We start from the raw sequence: 21,490 nt of genomic DNA on the forward strand, positions 1-21,490 counted from the left end.
TGGTGGAAGAGAGCTAACATCTAGGAAGAGGCACCCTGTAAATATCCCCCAGTCTGAGCAGAAGCAATGTTATAGCCCACACTGTGTTGTCCAGTACCCTCACCATGAAAGTTATCAGCCAGGATTGAGTACTCAATTGTTTTGAGGCCACCACACCCGTGACATTTAAGCTACAGGTATGGAAACCACAGACTTTTTGTCAGACAACATGCATAAGCCATTCTATCCCGGCCAGTGCTTCCGGTATCCATGCCATCTTGTTTCCACTGATGCAAAGTGACGGTGTGTCACTGATGTGATTCAACGATACATTCCGAAATGCTTACCACGTTCCAGTGTAGTTACCATCCATCGCCAAGCAAAAGTTATTACAATGTTATTGACTATATTTTCTATCCTGTGTTTTTCATCCCTATGACTTACTCATTTCATAATTGGGGAAGTCTGTACCTCTTAGTCCCCTTCACGTATTTTGCCCGTCCTTCCTCCTCACCTCTGACAACCACCAGTTTGTTCTCTGTATTTATGAGTTTGTTTCTATTTTTTGTTTTGTTTTGTTTCTTAGATTCCACATAGAAGTGAAATTGTATGATATTTGCCTTTCTCTGTCTGACTTATTCACTTAGCATAGTGCCACGTAGGACCATCCCTGTTTTCGCAAATGGCAAGATTTCCTTCTTTTTTGTGGCTGAGTAATATTCCCTTATAAATATATCTTCTTTATCCATTCATTATTGATGGACACTGGGTTGCTTCCATATCTTGGTTATTGTAAATAAGGCTGCAGTAAACATGGGGGCCCATGGGGCGCTTGCGTGGCTCAGTTGGTTGGGCGACCGACTTTGGCTCAGGTCACGATCTCATGGTGCGTGGGTTCGAGCCCTGCGTCGGCTCTGTGCTGACGGCTCAGAGCCTGGAGCCTGCTTCGGATTCTGTGTCTCCCCCTCTCTCTGCCCCTCCCCTGCTCATGCTCCATGTCTCTCTGTCTCTCAATAATAAATAAATGTTAAAGAAAATAAAAATAAAAAAACCCATGGGGATGCATATATCTTTTCCAATTACTATTTTCATATTCTTCAGGTAAATATCCAGGAATTACTGGAGCATATGATATTTCTCTTTTTAGCTTTTTGAGGAACCTTCATACTGTTTTCCATAGTGCCTACACCAATTTACATTCCTATCAATACTGCATGAGGGTTCCCTTTTCTCCAATGCTTGTTATTGCCTGTCTTTTGACAATAGACATTCTGACTGGTCTGAAGTGATATCTCATTGTGGTTTTGAGTTGCCTCTCCCTGATGATTAGTGATGTTGAACATCATTTCATGTGTCTGTTGGCCACCTGTATGTCTTCTTTGAGAACATGTCTATTCAGGTTCTCTGCTTCTGTCCTATTTAGAAAGTGACTCCTTACTGGGTATGGGGTTCTCTTTTGAAGTGATAAAACTGTTTTAGAACTTCTTTTAGGGCTTCTGAATCCAATTCAGTGTGTATGTGCCCATGCGCTTTCCCACACCCGTAAGGAGTTCTCGGACACCCACTGGTGTCTGAAATTCCACTCTGCTCTGATGCCTATCTACCTGGAGATAGCCTTAGATACCACAGGTTAAGGGGTCAATCCTACAAGATGGCCCACCTAACACCCCACTGCCCTCTGCCCCCCACCTTCTGATGCTTGTCACAAATCCAGGTTATCATTTGTGCTTCTGACCAACCAGCTATAGACTGGAGGTTCCAATGACTCCCTCCTTGGACTTCAGAGCCTCTCTGTAAGTCCAGGTTGCTATCTGTACTTTTGACAGACTGGATATAAATCTGTGGTTTCCACAATTGCCTCCTTGGGTTCAATTAATTTGCTAGAGCGGCTTACAGAATTCAGAGAAACATTTTACTTACTATATCACTGGACTATTATAAAAGGATATAACTCAGGGACAGCCAGATGGAAGAGGTGCAAAGGGCAAGGAACAGAACAGCGTGTGGAGTTTCCAGCCCTCTCTAAAAGCATGCCATTCTCCCCAAATACCCATGTGGTCACTGGCAAAGAAGCTCTCTTTTGCGTTTTTATGGAGGCTTCCTTTCATAGGCATGCTTGATCAAATCATTGGCCATTGGCGATTGATTCAACATCAAGCCCCTTTTTCTGCCCTGGAGATCAGGGGGTGGGACTGAAAGTTCCAGCACTCCAATGGGTTGGTTCTCCTGGTAACCTGCCCTGAACCTAGGTGCTTCCAAAAGTCACCTCATTAACATAACAAACACCATCGCTGTTGCTCCCCAAAGCTTAGGAAATTCCGGTGGTTTTTGGAGCTCTGTGGGGAAGAAGACCAAAAATATATCTACGTCTTATTATAAATCACAGTATCACACAACACTATAGGACAACAAGGTGAACATACATTTATACCTTTTTGTGTGCTGATTTGTACACTTCAAGATAGCTTTACCTTTATTCATGTTAAAATGAATTTCAGCTCAATAAAAACCAGGTAACATAAATATTTATTTTTGAAGGAGAGACAGAGTGTGAGTGGGGGAGGGGCAGAGAGAGAGGGAAACACAGAATCTGAAGCAGGCTCCAGGCTCTGAGCTGTCAGCACAGAGCCTGATGCCGGGCTTGAACTCAAGCTGTGAGATCATGACCTGAGCCAAAGTCAGATGCTTAACCGACTGAGCCACTCAGGCGCCCCAAAAAAACAGATAAAATAGTACTATCTCCCCTAGGTTTACACAGTAAGTGCTTTTTCAGAATTCAGTGAATATTAAAACCATGCAAAAAAAAAAATGCTTGATGTCTATATGTAAAATCCAAGTTAGGGCCCAAGCTCAACTAAATTATAAATAGATTTTTCTCCTACACAATTGTCTGGTGAGACATTTGGAAGTTGGATAGGATTTTGTTGAGCAGGACAGCTCCTTCCATTGTAGAATATCTAGAGTCTGCATCCCCCAAAACAACCTCACACATTTCTGGCATGCTCTGCCCTAGGGGGAGGTAAGGCTGAGGCCCGTGGCCCAATGGTCAGTGACAGTGTCTTCTGTCTTTGTCTTTCCACGGTCTGTGTGCCCACCTGCCAGTTCTCTGTGTCCAGTGCTCAGGTGCGGCCTCACTATCTTGCTTTGGGTATGGCTAAAAGGAAATCACTGGGAGACCTTTTGGGACCAGGTTGGAAACATTATACCCTCTCCTCGTTTCAAAAGAGAAAGCCTGGTACTTTATTCCTGTGCGGACCATCCTAATGCTGTGAGCAGATCTTTGGCTTTTGAGATGTTGTTACATTTTGGTTTTGTTTTCTAAAGGGCTAGTGCCAAAGCGAGGGTGCTTAAATCCACTGTTTCTTTGGCTCCGCTTCTCTTTGGCTTTGGGGAGAGATGATGAAGCTAATGCTGTTTGGCTGGATCAGGCTGCCTCGTCCGTTAGAAACCACTCGCTCTTTGCATTTCCTGCTCCACTCCCCTGAGCGTACCTTGTCCGCCAGCCTTTCTCTGGGGTCAGCTGCAAGGCAACCTACTGACAATTGGCCTCTGGTAATGTTACCTTGTTTAACCGCACACCCTGGGGGAAGAATGACTGAAGTGGGGGAGAGAACAGCCTGAAGCAGGGAGGGTATAAGTGGTCAGGGTGATCCCTTATGAATACTCTCCTCCCGTTTCTTTAAGACCTGCCTCGCTCACTAGCGGCTTGTCTGACCGGCCCTGGGAAAGGCAGTGCTGGGAAGGGCTGGTCACAGGAGCTCCTCTGGAGGACAGAGGCCTCGTGTTGCTCCCTTGGGCCAGGCCAAGGGGACCCTGGGTTGTGGAGAGGATGCAGGCAGGAGGGGACGGTGGGGAGAGAGGACCCCAGCCCAGACCATGCCGGGAGAAACCTGGGGAGGACCACATCCAGGCATCTGGGAGTGATTTCCTCCGTTTGTCAGAACCAATGCATGTCTCAGATGTTTTTACTCCGCGCCTAGCTTTCTGCCTCTTGCCATCATTTTCTTCAGATGTTTACCAGGAGCTCTAGGCCAGCCACGTGGCAGCAGCCTCATTTGTTTTTATTTAGTTCATATGAGTTTGAGCTGTTTTGCACATAAAAAGAACCAAAGGAACATTAACTGCTAACCACTCATAACCCCTCATGTGCACGTTGGAGCTTCAGCGGTGCACACGCTTGCTCTGTGGGAACAGACTGTGTGGGGTTCTGTTTCATTCATTTTGCATCATTTCATGTACACCTGGCTCACACACTCGCATCTCAGTGCCCAGGAAGGGCTCTTCTGCGAGAAAACATCACAAACCTGGCCATTCGTGTATCGTGTGCGGTCTTGAGATACCAAATTTCCTTTCGTGTAAAATCACAACGTTTGAACCTTTTCTGTCATATTTTATCTGGATGTTCCTCCCCAAAGGAATTGCCACATTAAAGGGTGTGAACTCTGTGGCTCCATTTATAGGCTCCTAGGTTATTTCGGGATGATCGGTCCAACTCTCACTGCCCTTGGGGAAGCAGGATATCGTTCCTGCTGCCGCCACTCCGTCATTCATCCCGTATGGGTGTTTGCTGTGTACCTACTGTGTGCAACATTCTGCCAGAAGCCTGGGAAATGGCAGAAAGGATGCAGGCCCCGGTGCCTGGCCCCTGGCCTCGTGGGGCTCCCAATTTCTGTCGTTCCTCAACACGTGGTTCTGGAATCGCCTGGAGGTGGTGCTTATTGACAACGCAGGTTCCCGGGACTCGCCTCCAACTACTGAATTGGAATCTCCAGGTCCCGAGCCCTGGAACTCGCCTTTCTGATAAAATCTCCTGATGCACATTACACGTGAGCACCACTCATCTAATGGAATGAGTGAAAGTTCACTTTTGCTTAGAAGGAAACATGAAGGACCCAGGATGGGGTGTGGGAGACTGGCTTGGCGGGTCAGCCAGAGCAGGGAGATGACAGAAGTGTGCAGGACTTCTTGCCAGACTGTCACCTCCCGCAGGACGTACACAAAGCCACCCAACTCAGGGCAGGCTGTGACTAATGAGCAAATCAAGTAGATAATGTTTTGCTGCAGCTGAGCGGGTCCCTCCCGCGGGTGGAGCAGCCTGGGCCACAGAGCAGGATTAGAGCATCTTCTGGTGTCGAGATCACTGTTTCAAATTAGGTGAGCGCAGCCAAGCAGCTGGGGAGGGAGCGTGTGGTTCTGCTCGGGGAGGGAGCCACAGGAGGCATGCGCTCACCCCCTTTCCATGTGCGATCAGATGAGGCCAGGGAGCAGTGAGCCGGCGGGTCCCGAGACAGCTGTGCCGGAGTGGCTCGGGCAGGCCAGGAGCAGGACCGGCTGGGTGACTGCGAGTTGTGGTTGTGGTTCTCAGAGGAGATCTAAACCTTCAAAGGCCGAGTGTGTGGCCCCAGGAATTCCCCCAGGCTTGTGACATCCAGTGGCCCAAACTGAGGTATACTCAGCCTTCTACAGACAGGGACGACCTCGTACGTAACATACCAACCTGGAGCCCTGGTGTCTTCCATAGCGCACAGCCTGGGTCTGGATGTCCAACATCCTGCAGGCATTTTCTTGGGTGCCGCCATTGTGCGATGGCCCCGGGCCCTGCGGTGGTCTCAGCTTTCGTTTATTTTCCTATTTGGAACGGTCTCCTTAAGGGGGTGCAGGCATATACCCCCAGACCAAAAGTAGGCTGGGGCCTTATTGCAGTGCCCCTGACGGACACCGACATCCTCTTTATGACTCACAGCAAGCCAGGTGTCTGACTTTGCTCAGGGCAGTGGTCACCGGAGCCTCCATTTTCACTAACGCCTGGGTCACTGCACGTGTTAGAGTTCAGTTTGGAAATGCTCCATGTGTGCCTCCATTTCTTAATTCAGGAAAATGAACGTCCATCTCTGTTTCTGGCCTGATCACATAAAGACAAAATGGTGGAGCCCGCATAGGCCAAACTTTGGATACCACGGTGGCTTCCAGGTGAGCACAGAGGTGAAGGTGTTAGGCCCCAGGGTGTGCCATCCCTCAGGGCCTTTCTACTGAACCCCGACCACACGCACTCACGTCATTTGATCAAGGGCATCTCATGTTTTCCAGTGACCCGGGGTGTTGATGGGGATTAGCATAGCTATAGAAAGCCCACGCCAAAATACACGGAAGTATCTGTGACCTCATTTATACGAACTCAAACTGCTTACCATCTGTGTTGGGAAACAGAGGATGCTTGTGCATGTGTGTGTATGTGTGTGCATGTTTCCTAAGAGAGCACAACTATAATATTTGGTTGAAGAGTGGAGAACTAAAGGAAACAATTGGGGAAGACCATCGATTGATCAGCAGCCATGCTGTATTTGGTGTGGCCTTGAAAGGAATCATTCATCATAAGCAATCAAAAAGAGAACGGAGGAGAGAGCAAACACTTCCCGCCCTTAAATCTCTCACTGTTGCCTTTCACGGGAACAGTTTCTCACACAGAAAAATCTGTTTTCAGTTGGACTGAAAAACTGCCCCATGAGTCATAAACGTCTCTATATTTGTAAGGCTCTTCACAGTTGACAAAGCATTTTTGCAAAGTTTTTTTCATTTGATCCTACCCACGGGGTGGAATGACTAATCCAAGACCGCACAGACAGAGAAAATGGCACGGTGGAGCCGGATTCCGACCCCAGTGAGGCCTTGGTGAGTTCACGGGGTGGCTGCATCTCTGGGACCAAGGCTGCTGTGATCGTCGCGGGTGGGGGGTGGGGAGCTGTTGAGCTTGACGTAGGAGAGGTTCATATTTTACATATTTTACATCTTGCCCTGATTTTGGATCTAGGAAAAAGTCTCAACCTCATTTTCCATCCCAGGCTGAGGGCGGTGACATGGGCCTCAGTCTCAGCAAGCAAAAAGGGTCAAGTGGGCTTTCTTATTCTATGGGTAAAGGGATCGTGTCAATATCCAAACAGCAAAAAATGGATTCCTGGAGTAGTTTTTAGACACAGCCATTCATCTGACTCATTACTTTCAGGAGCAATTCTGTTTCACCTCCCCAAAGGTGGGTCATTCCCCCCTCTCACCCCCGCCCCCCAGTGCCTGTTAGCTCCCACAATGGGAGATGAGCTCCACCAACAGTGCCAACCCACTATCAGTTTTGCTTTAGCATGGATATTTCTTTAAGTTTTTATTTTAATTCCAGTTAGTTAGCATACAGTGTTATATTAGTTCCAGGTGTTATATTAGTTCCACTGTATGATACAGTGATTCAACACTTACATACATCAGCCAGGGCTCATCATGACAAGTGCACTCCTTCGTCCCCCTCACCTGTTTCCCCCATTTCCCCCCTGCCCCCCACCTCCCTTCTGGTAACCATCAGTTTGTTCTCTATAGTGAAGACTCTGTTTCTTGGTTTGTCTCCCTTTTTCTTCCCTTTGCTCTTTTGTTTCTTATGTTCCATACATGAGGGAAATCGTATGGTGTTTGTCTTTCTCTGAGTGACTTATTCTACTCAGCATTATCCTCTCTAGCTCCATCCATGTCATTGCAAATGGCTGAATAATGTTTGAGGAAATTCCGTACTGTTTTGCACAGTGGCTGCACCAGTTTGCATTCCCACCAACGGTGCAATAAGGTTCCTTTTTCTCCACATTCTTGCCAACACTGTTGTTTCTTGTGTTGTTGATTTTAGCCATTCTGGCAGGTGTGAGGTGATATCTCATTGTAGCTTTGATTTGCATTTTCCTGCTGATACGTGGTGATGAGCATGTTTTCATGTGTCTTTTGGTCACCTGGATGTTGTCTTTGTAGAAATGTCTGGATAATGTCTTCTGCCCATTTTTTAATTGGATTTTTTTTTGTGTTGAGTTTTATAAGTTCTTTATATATTTTGGATACCAACTCCTTATCAGATATGCCATTTGCAAATACCTTCTCCCATTTGGTAGTTGCCTTTTTGTTTTGTTGCTTCCTTCACTGTGCAGAAGCTTTGTATTTTGATGTAGTCCTAATAGTTAATTTTTGCTTTTGTTTTCCTTGCCTCAGGAGACCTATCTAAAAAAAAGTTGCTACAGCCTATGTCAGAGAAGTTACTGCTTGTGCCCTTTTCTAGGATATTTATGGGTTCAGGTCTCACATTTGGGTCTTTAATCCATTTTGAATTTCTTTTGTGTATGGTGTAAGAAAGTGGTCCAGTCTCATTCTTTTGCCTGTGGCTGTCCAGTTTTCCCAACACCATTTGTTGAATACACTGTCTTTTTTCCATTGGATATTCTTTCCTGTTTTGTCGAAGATTAATTGACCATAAAATTGTGAGTTTATTTCTGGGTTTTCAATTCTGTTCCATTGATCTCTGTGCCCCTTTTTGTGCTGGTACTATACTGTTTTGATTACTTCAGCTTTGTAATATAACTTGGGAGTCTAGAATTGTGATGCCTCCAAGCTTTGCTTTTCCATTTTAAGATTACTTGGGCTATTCAGGGTCTTCTGTGGTTCCATACAAATTTTAGAATTGTTTGTGATCGTCCTGTGAAAAATGCTGTTGGTATTTTGGTAGGGATTGCATTGAATGTGTAGATTCAGCGTGGATATTTCATGGTTTCTAGGAGATCATTCCCATCCCTGGGGCACAGAGGTCATCCTCAGAAGCATGGAGGTTAATACTATGAATATAAATATGAATATGAAGCAAGGGCCTTTATAAAGTAGAACCCAATGTTTCATTGTTTCAATGCATTTTGATATTAAATAAATAAGTAATGTGAATTACATTGAAACTACTGAAATCTGCAAGTCAGCATCTGTTCCTTTTAAGTCAACAACTTGAATTTGTCATTATTATTATTATTGTTAGAGGCTACAGAGTCTTTTTCTGTGCTTCAATCAGGAATGTAATCTGAATTTGCCACTGTCTGCCTACCCCTGACCTGTTATTGGCTTCCTGTTTCTATGTGTGTTCAATGCTCATCATCTCTGGACACAGGCAAGCAGCTAATATTGCTAAGAATATCACTCTGCACAAACTTGCCATTTCTTTGTTTCCTTTGTAAATCATTATGCTAATGATATCAATCATTTCCCCCCGTGTTCCCCTGAAATTTCATGTGTGGAACTGAGCTGATATAATGAAATGGACCAAAGATGCAGACGCCTTTTTTACTTCTTGCCTGGCTAAATTTACCCTAGGATACCTCCGAGGCAACTAGCCATTCAGGACATATACTACTTGACCGTGGCACGTGCGTGTTCAACTTCCTAGCGTTGACTTCCCCACTGTTACCACTGACAGTGAACTCCTCGGCGGGCGAGAGGAGCGGCCCCCCTTCACACACAATCAGCACCAGCTGTAGTCCAATTAAACTCAACAGTGAACAGGTGTTCACTGTAATGACTTCCACACAAAAGCACGCTTCCATTTAATACTCTTTACATCCGATACACTAACAGCCCCAATGAAAGGGAGCAGTAGAAAAAGAGATGGAGTTCAGTGGAGGGAAAACAGCAACCCCCAGACTCCTTCACAATCAGCATCAGAAGCCCCAATTAGCCTCAACATTTCACAGGTGTCCGCGGGAGGGTATTTTTATGCAGAACATATTCAAGTCAATTGTCTCTCAAGAACTTCTTTGAAGACATTTTGAAGTTTTGCAAATTCAGCCAGCTTGCTCGTATTACTGTTACCACCACTATTTAATGGCTTTCAGGATTCTACCCTGCTAGACATGCATGGGCAGAGTATATATTTTTTAAAGTTTGTGTATTCATTTTGAGAGAGGGGGAGGGGCAGAGAGTGAGGGAGAGAGAGAATCCCAAGTAGGTGCCGCACTGTCAGCGCAGAGCCGGATGCGGGACTTGAACTCAGGAGCCGTGAGATCACGACCTGAGCGGAAATCGAGAGTCAGACATTTAACCTACTGAGCCACCCAGGTGCCCCGGGCAGAGATATTAATCACACTCCCGTAAATCCTAAAAATGGTCTCATCCCATTTGATGCTCTTCCTCCCAAATTCTTTTATATTCCAGGTCTGTGTTCTGTTTGAAATGGAGAAATCTAGGAAGCACTTCTTGGGAGGAGACGCCTGCAAGTGTTCTTACTCCTATCGGGTTCCATCAGTTATTGAACGTCCACAGTGTGCATTGCCAGGGAGAAGAGGAAGGACGACAGACACATTGCCTGCTGCTGGGAATCCATGCGGGACTGGTTGACAGCTCAGGACCCAGTCAGAGTCACTTCTGTGGCTCACCCCAGGCTTGATGGAGGCTGGCTAATTACAGGGGACTCTGGTAAATGAGTTGGTGGCCCTCTGGCCAGACCCCTCACCCTATGGCGTGGTGGCCGCTACCAGTGGTGGCCCTTCTCTGACTTTGTGTTTCACAGAGATTCGTCGCCTCTAAGGACAGGGTAGACATGGGGTGAGCAGGTCCGAGAATTCTGAATTCTGCCTCTCGGTTCAGTCAAGGAGTTAGACACATTCCCAACGTACCGCACAGATCCTGGTGCAGAAAGCTATTTTTCAGTTTCACCGGAACCAATTTGATAACTCACACCAGAAGGAAACCTGTGTAAAAACCAATCTCAGATGTGGAGCAAATGCTGGTGAGGGTGTGAACTGGTAGAATCACCCTGGAAAACTAGTGGGTTTCCATAACCAAAGCTGCACTTGGGAGCAGATAGCTCCATTCCCAGTTATGATTGCAACAATGTTGGTGGTAGGCAGACACTAAGATGTGACCTTCTCCTAACCAGCAAAATACAACAATTATGATGGGATATGACTTCTCTGATTACGTTTCCTAAAACTGTAACTTCTATCTTGCTAGCATGTTCTCTCTATTGCCTTCTTGGCTTCCACGCTTTGATGTTGGAGAGAGCCTTATGTGGCACGGAACTAAATGTGACCTTTGGCCAATAGCCAGCTAGGCACTGAGGCCTTCAGTCCAATAGTCTTCCAGAAATTGAGTTATGCCAACCGCAGTGGGAGCTTGGAAGTAAATCCTTCCCCAGTTTGGACTTCAGATGAGATCCCAGCCCTTGCTGACACCTTGATTCTGCTTTGTGAGGGACCCTGAAGCAGACGGTCTAGCTAAGCTGTGTTCAGACTCTTGATTCACAGAAACTGAGATAATGTGTGCGGTTTGAATTGTGTGGTAATTGGTTCCACAGCAATAGGTAACAAATTCAGAGATGCTTACAAATGTGCACCCAGGGACACGTATAAGAATTTTCATAGCAGCATTCTTCGTGATATCCAAATCAGAAAGAACTCAAAAGTTCATGGACGATAAAGTGGATAAATACATTGCAGTATATTCATAGAGTGGACCACTGGAAGCGCTGTGAGAGTAACTAACCCTAGCTACCTGCAATGATATGGGTGAGTCTCACAAGTAATTGGGTGGGAAAAACCAGACACAAGAGAGTACACACTGTATGGTCCAATTTACATACAGTTCTACAATAGGCAAAACTAATCTGTCATCCTATTTGAAACTCAGGATGGTGACGCCTTTGGGGGTTAGGTAGCTACAGGGAAGGTACATAGGGAAGCTTTTGAGATGCTGAAAATGTCCTGTTTCTTCAATCTGGGGGCTGGTTACAGGACTGGTTTACACACGTTTATGTATGTATTTGGTTATAAATTAAAAAGTTTTTACAACACTGCCTTTTTTTTTTTCTAGCAGGTGATCTTTTCAGCACGGGATATTCATAGATGTGTGCTCAGAGGGGTGCATTATCTTTGCAGGCACAGTGTCAGTCATACATCAGGAAAGGAGAGCATTGATTTCAAATGCCTCATTTAACAGAAGAGGTAAAGTGAGTTGCAGAAGTCAAGCTTCCAATCATTTGTCAGAGCTGCAACTGCAAAGCAGGTCTCTTGTATATTCTGGTTCGATGTGAGTGCAGTCTGGCTGTGGAGCATCTTTCATGGTTCTCCACGCTTGAGTCCCTTTCTTCACCACCCTGTGAGATTGCCTGTTGATGTTGCAAGCTGAGTTAAAGATTGCTTTCCCAGACTGACCGGTGTCTGGCTTGGGCTTGGGCTTTAAACTGAGCAGTATCCAATAAGAAGGAGCTTCTTGGTATCCTGTTTTCATGTTTCTACCTTGTTCTGTTGCACTGGAACCCTCCTTGCCATTTGTTTCCAGGCCTGTTTCTTGCACCATGGCTAGTCATCTTTACCTGACCCTCTATCCACAGTCTGGTTCTCACCCAGCACAACTGAAACTCAATACCTTTCCTGGTGCTGAACTTGGCGAACTTTCTTGGCTTTGATTAGGACTCATCTTTCAGTGTGTATTTGCTGCTAGCAGCTCTGGGTTATGACCTTGACTGGGAAGCCTGCAATCATCTTACTGAGTCTGCCTCAGTCTCTGCAAAAGAGGAGAGAAGTATTTTTTTTTTCCATCAAAGATCTACAAATATCCAATATCTCCATGTTCCAAATAAGTTCTTACATTCCATTTTAGGAAAATATCTGCTGGTGTAGGCAGGGAGGAGCATGAACTACCTGCCTTTTCCCCCTTTTCTCTTTTCTGAGATCTGAGACCTATGTTATAAAATCAACACAATGAATGAGATCAGACGTATACAAATACACCTTAGAGACAAAGAGTCAGCCATGTCATAAGAAGGCAAAGGATGGATGTGACAATAACCCCATTGATGGTCTGGATGTGTCTAAAGAGAGAATATGTCAATCAGAAAGAATATGTCAATCAGAAAGCTGGCAGGCACAGAACTTGGAGGACAAGCCAGAGGGAACCCTGAAAACCTGGTATGAATGTTCCAGGGGTAATGGCTTCATCAGGTCCCAGCCATGTGATGCCGTTAAGCTTTCAAGTCATCTAACTAAACTGTCCTTGCTCTGATTCCAGACTCACTAAGGAGATTTCCAATTATAATCAACTTCCTGTGTAGATTTTCTGTAGGGAAAAAAGGTGCTGGGGAGAAGAGTGTGAGTATTTGATCTTTCTGACAACTGCACATCCCCTTGTTGATAGAGGTATTGACATTTTGGTGAGAAGTTTTGGTGCTTTCTGAATTTAGTTCACAGAAGTCAGCTCTCCCAAGGCAGGCAGATCCTGGAACACTAACAAGATTGAATTTTTGGACTTGCACATCTTCTGGCCAGACCTCGGACTGTGAAAAATTCATTAAGATAATGCCACTTTGGAAGGCCTCTTGGTAGACAGCCAGCCAGCCATTTCCTGGTAATATTCAACATGGCTTTGGGCCCATTTTCAAAATCATGATGGTACCTAACTGGATTGAGAGGATGAGAAAGGGAACAGAGAGAAGAGGAGATAAATTGGGTAGTCCATTCAAATTGGTTTCCATCGAGGCTACAGATGGAAATGGAATCTTATTGAAAATGGACTACTTATGTGTTTCTTAAATGGGGATAGATACCCTTCTGGGAATATGTGGTAATTTTCTTGGGATGAGTAAAGATAGGGGATAAAACTCAGCACAACTTTCTGGAAGATTAACTTTTCTCCCTGGTTTGGGGAGATGGAGAAGTTAAGACATTAACTAAAGAGGTAAACTTACCCAGAGTTTGTTGCTGGGTAATCAGGGATTATATTTACCAGCTTCTCTTGCATTTAATTGGGGCCATGTGATGACATTTTGCTCAAGGGATGTGGGGAGGATGGCTGTTAATTTTGGGCTGAAGCAATTAAGAAGCACTTCTCTCCCCATCTCACAGTTGAATGGAGAGGTTGCAGAGGCTCTGAAGGAGGGTAGAGTCACAAGGCCACAGGGCAGGTTGTCCACCCACCAGCCACACCCACACAGACTTTAGGTAAGTGAATATACATCTAAAGTGTTAAACCACTGAGGGTTTGGGCTTGATCAGTTACAACAGATAACATTACTCTCATAGAACTGAGCAGTGATTTAAATATTTGTACATGAAAACAAATAGTCATATAATAGCATATGAACTTTACATGAATTCTTAAATTCATGAAAACCGAGGCTTCAAAGACCTATGTTGCTCATGGCAGGCTGTTGGCACATCCCTTGGTGCCTACAGAGTGACACGTTCACTCTCCTCTGTGGTTGGGGGAACTTGATGCTTGACAAAGGCCAGAAAAATTCACATAATAGGGAGTAAAAGCTGTGGTGGTCCTCCAGACTGTAGAGTCTGTAGTACATGCTCATTCAAGCCAAGATCGAAGTAGGCAAAGTTAGATTTCAGGTAACCTTTTTCCAGTCCCCTACCCTCAAACTCACATGGATAATACTGCCTATCAGTGTCTTGGCCTGCTTTTTTTAAGGCAAAACCCTCATGTTTTGGACTCTTACTAAATTGTGAATGTTCATTTCAGTTTACGTTCCCTTAGGAGCCTATAATGTGAGGCTGATATGTCCAAAGAATTCAGGCTAAGTGGCAGGTATGGCAAATACATGGCATTTCTCATACCAATCTCCTTTCCACATCCCTGCAGTTATTGGTGATTTTGGCATGGTACTACTTTCTAGTGAGCCAGGTGGGGCTTCACAGCCTTCTCAGGCCAGAGCTCCAGGCACTCCTATGAATCTATCAGTGCTGGCTCTTGAGTTGGATTCAACTTGCCATCCTGGATGAAAGGTAGATCATAGTAGTTTCATGATTATCTCTCCTGGACAATATTTGCCTTCCAACACTTCTCTTTACTCCCTTAATCTAGTAGAGGAACCTGGAAATTTCTAGCACACTGGCAGCTCCACTAGGGGAGAGAGTTGGGACAGGGACCATTTTTCCATTGCTCTTTGGATTATACCACTAACCTGCTTCCTTTCAATTGGATTTAATTAAATAGTTACTGTATTTATTTATTTATTTATTTATTTATTTATTTATTTATTTATTTTGAGAGAGAGAGAGAGAGAGAGAATGTGAGTGCACAGGGGGAGGGGCAGAGGAAGAGGGTGAGAGAGACTCCCAAGCAGGCTCCACCCTGGGTATGCAGCCCAACATTGGGCTTGACCCCACGACTGGAAGATCATGACGTGAGCCAAAATCAAGAGTTGGATACTCAATCAACTGAGTCACACAGATGCCCCAATAGACACCGTATTTATTTCACTTACAGTAAAGCAGGCTTTATCTAGCAAATCACACTTAACTCCATTACCAGCAAGTTTTTATTGAGTACCTGCTGTGTACCTGGCAACAAACTAAGTGCTCAGAAGTTTCTTCTGTGATTATATTGACTTATAATCATCATATAGAGTAGCTCCGTTCTCTCTCTCTATCTTTCTTCCCATTTTTTCTCTGGGTTGCTGACTTCCTGGAGGAACCCTCTTGTTCTGCTGTCCACACCACCTGAGCTGTCTTGACTGCACTCAGACCCCTCTCATTGCCCTTCCTCAAACGTGCTGTGTGGAGAGAGCACTTTTTCACTGTGCTGGCTGTGAGGACGGCTTTGCCCTACTCTTTCCCTCCTCAGTGTTTCTAAGCCATGGCTTTCTGATGGGTCCACAACTCTCCCTGAAGGGACCCAGTAGTCTCTGCTGGTGGCCCATCAGACTGTTTTGTCACAACCTCCCTCAGTGCTACTTCACTGAAGTGCTGCTGGGGCAAAAAGAGCAAGTTTTAAATTTCCCTCTGTCTCTGTCTCTGTCTCTCTCTTTTTTTGAGGGGAGGAGACTTCCGTGGGTAAGATTTCTTTCCCACCCACCCATTCTACATCAAGTTCTAGACCAGTAAGAGCAGATAAATCTCTTTACCACCAGTGAAATGTGTTTAACTAGATGAGTGTGGCCGCCAAGCAGAGCTGTAGCCATCCTGGCAGCTGCAGGAGAGATTGGGGGAAGGCAGCTGCCAGGAATCAGGGTTGGACATGTGCCTCCAGGTGACAGCCACATGCATGGACCCAGTTACTAATGCTCCCACTTAAACCTTGGAAACAGAGTTAGAAAGGCACAGCCAGGTGGGCAGAGGGCAAACCTCAGCTTCCCCCAGCTGGGGCTACCTGTTGGGTGTTGGGATTCCATAAGGCTGAGCTATGGGGGGAATGGGACTTTGGTGACTACCATGCTAGCTGTGGACACCACACCACCGTGGGAAGGGCTGAAAACATATGATTAGTTAATGAAAACTTGGATTTTGCAGAAAACAGTCAAATCTGTGGAAGGGTGGCAGCTGCTACTTTGAGCTAAAGCCCTAGGCAAGCCCTAAAGTTGTGGAATCTGCATATTTCCCTCACCCCTACCTAGGAGGCCAGCATAGAGCAGTCATTGTAGGGCTTTCCTGGAGGCATCAGGAAGTCAGGGGGTAGTGATTTGTTTAGATTTGTCTGGATAGTTGCAGGTTGCCAAATCACACAGACAGCTGCAGTCAGTTGCTTTCTTCATGCTGTTCAATCCATGCCATGCACTTTATCAGCTGCATCTCTGCTCTCCCCTGGACATCTTGGGAAATTATCACAACTTCATAGGTAGGGTTCTGGGTTGGCTCGTTCTCTGCAATATTGCTACATTTGCTCAACTACATTGTTAGCTGGAAGATGATAACTGACTTCAGCTTCATTTTTCCAACTTGAGCATTTGTTTATGGAATCTATGTAGGAGAACAACAGACTATGTGCATCACTCTTTCCCCGCCTCAACATGCCTTTTTCCAGAAGTAGTGGTGATGGGAGTGACAAAGAGAAATTCAATTACATATGCACCAGGAATTTGACATAATAGGAATTCCGTGGGCAGCCTGGCTTTATCTGCCCAGAATTCCTCTGGATAAAAGCAAAACACTTTTTTTTTTTCCATGAATCCCTCTTTTTGGTCACTTTCCTGATAGGGTAGGGGTAAAATCTGGGAGCTGGCCTTTGTTGTTGCCTTTCTATCTTTTGCAAGGGTCAACCTGCAATGGTCCTATTTATATTTATAGGAGGCTGTGGCCCTGGCACAGAATGGAGTCTGGAAGTTAGGCTGTTTGTAAGAAGTTAGGCAAGAGTTCGTAAGTTTCCCTTCTTTGATCATCAATTTGGCTTAAATCAAATCATGGAATCTTACCACTGAGTGGAAACCTATTTAAATCCTTTCATTTTGTAGATAAGAAACCTGAAGTGCAGAGAGATGACTTCCATTGATAAAGGTCCAGATCAGTGGCAGTGATGTCCAGGTTTATCAGGTATCCAGGCTTATGGAGTTTCCAGGCGTATCAGGTCTCCAGGTATACCAATTATGTTTTCTGGCCACAAACAACAGAAACCAACTCTGGCAACTTTACTGGAAGTTTATTGAAAGTTTATCTGGAAGGACACTGGAAGCTTCCAAAGATGGCAAAGAACCTAGAGAACCAGATCTGAAAATGGATTTGAGACAAGGCATCTCAGAAGGCTAGGATGGGAGGCACTGAAGGAGCATCTGCTATTAGGAGAATTTGGCCTCCACTTTCTCAGTCTCGTGTAACTCTACTGACTTTTCAGTTTACTTTTGCGAGAGCTAAATTAAGACAGGTCTTTTGGCTGCACCTTGGCTAGGGGAAAACATGGTACCTGATGATAGTCACAGAAGAGCATATCCAATGGAGAGGAAATGATTCTCCTAAAGAAAATCTCAGTGCCTTTCCGAAGGTCCTTTGGGAGGACTTCAACACAAATATCCACATTTGCCCACCAACCTCTTGGTTTCATACATTGGTTCATGGAGTGCTTTTTGACACCTCTGTTCATTATAGAGCTTACCAATTTTTTTTTCAAAATACCGCATAAATCCATGTCTCCATAGCCCTTACCTGGGGCAGAGCCTGTTCATTATCTCCCAGTAGCCGTTGTCTTCTTCTTCCCTTTAGACCTCGATCATCTTGAAATTCATTCAGATAACATGCCCTGCCCAAGTGGAGATATTTGCCTTTGCAATTAGATGTGCCCAGGGAACTATGTCTAAATCAACAGGAGGTAAGTTAAAGAGATGATGTGATCCCTAGGGTATCTCCTTTCAAAAGAAATTACTTGTAGTCTCTCTGACCTTTCTCTCACCTTGGGTTAACATAATTAGAGTATTCATGATCCTTCATTGGCCCATGCTTGGCTATCTATCCATTCATAAGCCCAAGTGTATTTATTTTTTATGCTATAGGCCACTTGTGAACACACGTCACAGCACAAAAACTAGAATTATGAAAATACGTTACATTTATGGTTTCCTCCAGTCTGCTTTCTTGCCTTCTCTCAACCTGAGTAACCAGCATTCTGAGTCCTGTATTTATCATTTCTTTGCTTGCTTTCTTAGATTGTTTTATCTTGTTATATGTCAGGGTTTGATCATAGAAACAGAACCACAGGAGTGATATAGAATATGGAATTTATTACAGAGATTCAACTCCATGTACTTGCCCCAGCTAGTTAAATTGTTGCTATATGGTTATTTTTTGGTGCTGGACCTAGACCAAGAGTTGGAGAAGCTGAAGGAAAAGACCTAGCAGTTGCTGAGGAGGTATGGCTTCAACTGATGCCCCAGGAGCTGCACTTGCTGGGCCAGGATTCACAGAAGGTCGAGGAGAAAATGGAGTTGCTGTGGACTCACCTGCTGCCCCATGTCAACATGATGAGCCAGCAGGTCTGTGGCAATGTGTGTGGGTTGCAACGGTGCCTGGTACCTTGCATCAGCCTTCTGAACATAAGGAAGGCCCACCTTCTAAATATTGTTCAAAATATCTTCTGAGGGCCTTCCCAACCCAGAACTATGCAGGAAAGGGAATTCTGGGAAATGTAGTTCTAGCTTGTAGTTAAGTTGACATAGCATAAATTGATCCACATGTACAAAGGAAACTTTTTAAAAAGTTGCTTTTAATTTGATAAAAAGCATATTATGCCGCATATATCCATTTAGGACTTGCTCTTTAACAACTCAACATTATGTTTTTAGGATTTATAAATCCTAAAACTGTGTAAAGCTTTAGCTTAATCTTGTTGACCTGTTGTATACTATTGCGTGAATACATCATAGTTACTTCATCTACTCTCTTGTTGATGGGTATTTGGATTATTTCCAGGTGTTTAAGTTAGCTTGGGCTGCTATAACAAAGTATCAGGGTTTGGGTGGCTTCAACAACAGATGTTTGTTTCTCACAGTTCTAGAAGCTGGGAAGTCTAAGATCAAGGTGCTGGCCAATTCAGTTCTCAGTGAGGTTCCTCTTCCTGGCTGGAAGATGGCTACCTTCTTGCTTGTCCTCACATGGTAGAGAAAGAGAGAGCTCTGATTTCTCTTCGTGTAAGGACGTCAATCCCATCATGGAGGTCCCACCCTCACGACTTCATGATCTAAACCTATTTACCTCCCAAAGACCTCACCTTCAGCTATCACACTGGGGGAGTTAGGGCTCCAACATATGAGTTTTGTACAGACACAAACATTCAGTCCATAACACCACGTTTTGCTCTTGCAAGCAGCATCACTAAGCATGTCCTTGTGGCTGTCGCCAGGCGTTCAAGGGCAGAAGTCCCTCATAATTTCACGCCAGTAGTACAGCTGCTGGGCCTGACGTGGGGAGACCTTGCGTCTCGGTTTTCCTGGGACAATACGAGTTATGCTTATTGTCCAAGAATGATAATTTTTTTTAATTTAATTTTTTATTTTTTAAAATTTACATCCAAATTAGTTAGCATATAGTGCAACGATGATTTCGGGAGTAGATTCTTTAGTGCCCCTTACCCATTTAGCCCATCCCCCCTCCCACAACCTCTCCCTTAACCCTCAGTTTGTTCTCCATATTTATGAGTCTCTTCTGTTTTGTCCCCCATTTGCAACTACGTGGAAGAATGATTAGTATATATTGCCCTTATCTTTTCCCTACTTGCAGCTTGTTTTCACTTTCATTTGACAAACAGAAGTTTTATTTTTTTAATTTTTAAAAGTGTTTATTTTGAGAAAGAGACAGAGAGTGTGAGCAGAAGAAGGGTGTAGAGAGAGGGAGAAACAGAAACCCAAGCAGGCTCTGTGCTGTCAGCGCGGAGCCTAATGTGGGGCTTGATCTCACAAACCATGAGATCATGACCTGAGTGGAAATCAAGAGTTGGATGCTTAACCACCTGAGCCACTCAGGTGCTCTGACAAATAAAAGTTTTAAATTTTAGTATTGCCAAATTTATAAATGTTTGTATGGTTAACATTTTTTTTTTTTGAGTATTGTTTAAGAAATTCTTCTCTATCTCAGTCAGAAAGATATTTACCTATGATTTTTGTTAAGAGTTTTAATATCTTAGTTTTTGTAGTTAGGCTCTTAATACATGTGGAGTTAATTTTGGTATATGTTGTGATAGAGGAATCTAATTTCATATTTTTCTGCGTGGATAACCTTTTTTTTTTTTTTTTTTTTTAATCGTATCTTGCTGTATTTATTTTCTCACCGATCTGGCAGGCCACCTCTGTCCTACACCAAAGTTTCATACGTGTGTGGGTCTATGTCTGAGCTCCATATTCCATTTTATGCCCTGTTTGTCTGGCCCAGTCCTGATATCATCCTGTCTTAATTATTGTAGTTTCACAAAAAAGCATGGTACCTGGTGGGGCAAATCTTCCCTGCTTGCTCTCTGCTTCATAAAACCCCAGGGTATTTTTTTTTTTTCCTTTTACTCTTTCATTGAAATTTTAAAATCAGTTTACCACGTTCCATGAAAGTGCATGTTAGTGTTTTGCTTAGAACTTTATTGAACTGGGGAGATAGACAAGTCTATGCTATTGCCTTCCTATTCACAGTGTGATCTATCCTTTAATTTCCTTGGCTCATCTTATTGGCTACTAATAAAGTTTTATCATTCTCCCTGTACAGGTTTTACATATATATATTTATATTTATTTCTAGGTTCTCGGGATACTTTGAAACTGTTGTAAATTTTGTCTTCTTTTTAATTACGTTTTCTGGTTGTTTATTCCAACAATACAGAAATGCAATTGACTTTCACTAAACTTGGTTACTATTTCTAATAATTTGCTCATAGATCTTTTTCGCTTTTCTGGGCAAACAGTTATGCAGTTATGTCACCTGAAAATAACGACAGTTCTATTTCTTCCTTTATATTTCTTCTTTCTTTTTCTTTTTCTTTTTTTTTTTCCTCTTCTTCTTCTTTTGTTGTTGTTGGCCAAGACCTTAAATACCATGCAGAATAGAAATGATAAGGCTGGACTGTCTTGACTCAATTTCTTTTTTTTTTTTTTTTTTTTTTTTTTTTTTTATTTATTTTTGGGACAGAGAGAGACAGAGCATGAACGGGGGAGGGGCAGAGAGAGAGGGAGACGCAGAATCGGAAACAGGCTCCAGGCTCCGAGCCATCAGCCCAGAGCCTGACGCGGGGCTCGAACTCACGGACCGGGACCGCGAGATCGTGACCTGGCTGAAGTCGGACGCTTAACCGACTGCGCCACCCAGGCGCCCCTTGACTCAATTTCTGATTTTAAAGAGAATTATTTTATTTTATTAAAAAAAAATTTTTTTAACGTTTATTTATTTTTGAGACAGAGACAGAGCATGAACGGGGGAGGGTCAGAGAGAGAGGGAGACACAGAATCTGAAACAGGCTCCAGGCTCTGAGCTGTCAGCACAGAGCCCGACGC

At 44.2% G+C, this 21,490-nt stretch overlaps 1 long non-coding RNA gene across 1 annotated transcript; it reads left to right on the forward strand.

Annotated features, from left to right (window-relative positions):
* Positions 1-5,645: 5,645 nt before the first annotated feature.
* LOC131499672 (uncharacterized) lies at positions 5,646-18,974 on the forward strand. The gene is made up of 4 exons (XR_009256011.1): positions 5,646-6,648; positions 9,970-13,751; positions 17,730-17,835; positions 18,325-18,974. It is a non-coding gene; the product is annotated as an uncharacterized LOC131499672 (long non-coding RNA).
* Positions 18,975-21,490: the final 2,516 nt, after the last annotated feature.

This window comes from Neofelis nebulosa, chromosome 2 (assembly GCF_028018385.1).
Source record: "Neofelis nebulosa isolate mNeoNeb1 chromosome 2, mNeoNeb1.pri, whole genome shotgun sequence".
Taxonomy (NCBI): Eukaryota; Metazoa; Chordata; class Mammalia; order Carnivora; family Felidae; genus Neofelis; species Neofelis nebulosa.